Genomic DNA, 5,507 nt, shown 5'->3' on the forward strand with positions numbered 1-5,507 from the left:
GGTTACAGAGTTCTTAATCATTTCTAGAATCATAAAATATAAGGATTAGAAGGGTTCTTGGTGATAATCTGTCCCATTGCGCTACTACAGCAACCATATCTACCTTATGGCTTTGTGAACAATTTGCATGAATATGAGAGCCTCAAATGTGTTTATAATTTACATAAAGAGTACAGCATTATCTTAATCTAGGTTTCAGATTTAGTGTATTGGTGAAACCACCATAATATTAGAGTAGCACTTGTAAGAAACATTACATTAGGAGCCAGTTGAATGAATTAGTTAAGGTGCTGGACCAGAAACCATGAGCCCGTGAGTGCCAATTCTTGCTGTTAGGTCACTTTGGATCAATTACTGTGCCTCAGTTCAACTCACCCCTTATGGTTGTTCTTGTAGGGGAAATAAAAGGCAAGAGCATTATATGCAACTGAAAACTGGGTGATAAATCAAATTAGTCATCATAATAAATTAGTTATCTTTCAAGCTCTCGGTGTGCAAACACACATGCAGAGTCACAGAGCCAAAAAAGTCACTTGCTTTATAAGGAATGGGAGGGCTGCAGATGTGGTTGCTCCCTCTCCTTCTGCCTTCCCTCCCTCCCACACAGACACTTACACAATTCAATCTCTGGTAGAGATTCTTGGTTTATATATCACCCTTCCAAAATTAATTAAACAGTGGTCCTTGACTTACTGCATTTGATGACCATTTGAAGCCGAGGTGGTATTCAGCAGGTTCTGACCAGTTCTGGAAAACCAGTAGCGGAAATTTTGAGTAGTTCAGAGAACCGGTAAATACCACCTCTGACTGGTCCCGCCCCATCTAGTCTCCGCCTCCCGAGCCCCAGCTGATTGGGAAGAAATGGGGATTTAGCAGTAACCTTCCCCTGGAGTGGGGGGGGAATGGAGATTTTACAGTATCCTTCCCTTGCCACGCCCACCAAGCCACAAGCACAGAACCGGTAATAAAAACTTTTGAATCCCACCACTGGTTTGAAATTCCAACAGCACTAAAAAAAAAAGCTATGTGACCATTTTTCACTCTTACGACCATTGCAGCATCCCTGTGGTCACATGATCCAAATTCAGCCACTTGGAAACTGATTCATATTTATGATAATTGCAGTGTCTCAGAGATACGCAATACCCTTTTGCAACTTTCCAATAAGCAAAGTCAATGGAGAAACCAGATTCACTTAACAATCAGGTTACTAATTTTATGACTGCAATTATTCCACTTATCAAATGTGGCCCCAAAAAGTCATAAAATGGGGGGGGAAACTCACTTAACAGCATCAATTTTGGGCTCAATTGTGGTTGTAAGTTGAGGACTATCTTTACAAGCTTAGATGGTAAGGATTTGGTGAAACCTTATATCTCTGATTGGGAATTCATGCTAGACACTTACTCATCTTAGGGGTATCACATTTACTGATCTTGGCAGTGCAAACATTGCTGTTGCAATTAGTCCCCAAAACAAATTTATGTAAATTCCTTCTATGTTCCTGTGATTTGAAATAAAACTGAAAATCTCTGTGAATTTTATCTTACTGACATCTGCAACTGTTAGTCACACAATTGCAATTTCTCCTGTTCTCCCCTCCACCTCACCTTTTTTTTGGGGGGGGGTATTTTAGAAATGATTTGAAACTATGCTCAGTTGGTCATAAAAAGTTAGGAAAACAAAACAAAACTAATTTCTGGATTCCCCAAGGCAGTCCTGAAGTCTCAAGATGACGTTGATTCACCTTAGACATCTTCATAATTATGTATGACTAATTCTTAGATGGTCCAAATATCTTCATTGTAACTTGGCGCTTTGTCGAAAAAAGTTTTTCCACACCGCTATTTTTGTTTCATTTAAGGTATTTTTAAACTGACCTCCCGCCAAAGGTAGCCAAAAGCCACTAGCAAAAATAAAACATAGTTCAACCATAACAAAGGTTACAATTTAGTCAGAATCAAATGAAATCAAAGGAACTAAATGAAAAATGGAACGTATTTCAAAACAAATCAGTACCAGAAAGGACACGCTCAACAATTTCAGACACTGACATTTGATAGCAGAAAATGGGATTGACAAAGAAGCAATGTAGAGACATTCCAAAATCTGGAGCACTGAAAATATCTTGCCTCCAGTCTTGAACCAGAGATTGGCAGAATATATAAATGACCCATCCAAAACATTGTAATGTTTGCCCATAGTAGACTTAAAGAGAAAGTGGTCACAATGGCAGGAAGGCCTACCATTGATATATGAGAGTATATAGAAAGAATATGTGATTTTAAAAAAAAATAAAAGCAACCCCTCCCAAGCCTTTGTTAAGGTTTTTTTCTCTCATAGATGAAATATTTATTAAAAGTTAGTGAGTTCATTATTTTTGGCTTAATTGCTTCCAGTAAACTCCCACATACATAAATCTGAGCCAAATATTTCCAAGTTGTCTAGATGTGTTCTGTATTACTCATCCCTCCTATAAAATCTATTGATGTGTACATGATACACACACACACACACACACACACACACACACACACACAAACACACACACATTAATTTAAGCAGCTGTGGATTGGAATACCTAAAAATATGTCCTCCCCGCCTCCTCCCACCCCCTTATCCACCCACCACTTTCGCTCCTCTTCAAGTAAGATCTACATCTGCTAAAGTCTTCAATGGGCTGGAAAGCTGAAACTGAAATAACGTTGTCAGCATTTTCAAAAAGAAATTAGATCCATCACATCCACAGCAGCAGCAAGTCAGCCTGAGATTTTCAATGTTTTTGGCCAGGGAATATCCTTGACCTTGAATATCAGGTGAAGGGAGAAGATCTTTAGTCTGCAATTTTTTCAAGCCAACCAGCCTTTTGTTGTCTATCCCCACCACCAAAGATACTTCAACTAGTCGTTAAAACTTCTTTCACTAAGAATTGAAAGATACCTTCTTAAACTGTTTATCTAGAATTTGACAGAGTACCAAAGTACTTGGGAGCCTGACCAAAGCAGAATGAAGGAGAATGATTATCTCGATCAGAAAGGTCAGCAGTTCGGCAGTTCGAATCCCTAGCGCCATGTAATGGAGTGAGCTCCCATTACTTGTCCCAGCTTCTGCCAACCTAGCAGTTCGAAAGCATGTAAAAATGCAAGTAGAAAAAAAAAAGGGACCACTTTGGTGGGAAGGTAACAGTGCTCTGTGCGCCTTTGGCATTTAGTCATGCTGGCTACATGACCACAGACACGTCTTTGGACAGTGCTGGCTCTTTGGTTTTGAAACGGAGATGAGCACTACCCCATAGAGTCGGGAATGACCAGCACATATGTGCGAGGGGAACCTTTTCCTTTAACCCATCACACTGCTGACTGGAGTTTACTTTAAGTACTGAATCAGATGTGGCTGGAACCAGTCACGAATTACCCAAAGTCAACTTCAGATAGTGATGTGGGTGGCATATAAGTTTAATAACTGAATACATATTCTCAGGCTATAAGTCCCTGATTTCATTGCAAAGGCAATCAATGGTTGCATTTGACGCTTCTTGTCGGCAGTAAAATTCTACTCTAGCCAAGTTGCAGCTGGAAGTCTTCTGCCAAGTCTAGTTATGAGATGAAATAAGAGTACAGAGATCTATGATGTACTGACAGGCTGTGGTGTGCAGTCAGACATTTACTCTGCGATGAACTATTATTCCAAGAACTTTTCACAAGTCCCATTACTAAGCCATATTATATTGAACTACATGGCAGCCCATTTAATATCCTATTCCAGTTCCAAGAACTGTCTCGAAATATATATTTATTTAGCTAGCCATGTACCTTTTTGTCCACATTTAATTAATCAGAATGTCATGTATTACTTTGTCAAATGCTTCCTTAAAATCTAGATAATCTATATACAATGCACACTGCAATGTGCTAAGAAAATTACATGCTTAAAAATGAAATAAATCTAGTCTGTGAAGATTTGTTTTTGAAATAAATCCATATATACATACTGCAGAGTAGAGAAAATGCCAAAGGTAGTTTATATGCTTCTATACAGGTAGTCCTCAACTGACAACCACACTTGAGGCCAAAATGTATGTTGCTAAGTGAGAAATTTGTTAAGTGGGTTTTGCCCCATTTTACAACATTCCTTGCCACATTTCTTAAGTGAATCATTACAGTTGTTAAATTAGTGACATGGTTGTTAAGTGAATCAGGCTTTCCCATTGACTTTGCTTGCCTGAAGTTTGCAAAAGATGATCACATGATCCTGGGACCCTGCAAGTATCATAAATATGAGTCTGTTGTCAAGCATCCAACATGTAAACCACATGACCATAGGAATGCTGCAACACCCAGTCATAAGTGCGAAAAATGGTAATAAGTCACTTTTTTCAGTGCCATTGTCATTTTGAACGGTCACTAAGTGAACTGTTGTAAGTTGAGGACTCCCTATATTTAACATATGATGCAGGTTATCTATTAGAATTATAGGCTAAGGTTATTACATTCTATGCCTATGGACAGTTCTTCCTAATTAAGTCCCATTAAATGAAACTGGATCTGTCTACAGTTTTACAAGACAATCATACATTGTTGGGCAGTAAATCCCATGATTTTGATCAGGTTACTTCTGTACTTATGTGTATAAATGGCAAGGACTTAATATAATGCATCTTTATCCATATTGTTTTCCTGCACCTACGTATACCGATATTAATATTTGGCCTGTAAACTGTTATATTTCATCATCTTATACCAGAGAGTTGGGATCTTTTGGGATACAGTGGCTTTGATATTCAGAGACATTAAAGCATAGCAGATTATATATCTATGTGAAATAGAAAAAGAGACAATGAAAATAGATCCTGAATGGATTAGCTAGGCAATATAATGTAAATCTGAATGGATTATCTGGGCAATATAATGTAAATCTTCTCTCTATATAAAAATGGCTCTGTGTGTGTGTGTGTGTGTGTGTGTGTGTGTGTGTGTGTGTGTGTGTTCCAGCATAACTCTGGAACCCCTCGAGCAATTTCAACCAAACTTGGTACACGGATGACTTACTCTCTATGAGGGATAACACTCCCCTAACACCCCTTAGGGTGTGTGTTCTGTTAAGATACAGCCTGTTGTGCCTTAAAATGGATTCTACTGTACTGCCATAAAATGGCTTCTACTGTGCAGCACAATGGAGTTGCCATGGTAATGGCTTCACAGTACTCCACAAAGGGGCTCCCTCTGGTAAGGGGGAAAATCCAACATTAGAAATTACATTTGGTCCGGACCATTTCCCCCCTATAAATAAATACCTGGGCAACGCTAGGTTATCGGCTAGTCAATTACAAAGTAATTAAGCAGTGGGTTTAAAATGCAGTGAGTTAATTATGCAATGAACAGAATAGTAGGATAAGCACCAGTGGTGGGTTCCAGATCCCGTCACAACCAGTATGCTGTGACAGGACCAGGCGTCCACCATGTGCACGCGCACTGCGCACACCTGCACACCACTGCCCTGAGACGCTC

The sequence above is a fragment of the Thamnophis elegans genome, chromosome 10, assembly GCF_009769535.1.
Source record: "Thamnophis elegans isolate rThaEle1 chromosome 10, rThaEle1.pri, whole genome shotgun sequence".
Lineage (NCBI taxonomy): Eukaryota > Metazoa > Chordata > Lepidosauria > Squamata > Colubridae > Thamnophis > Thamnophis elegans.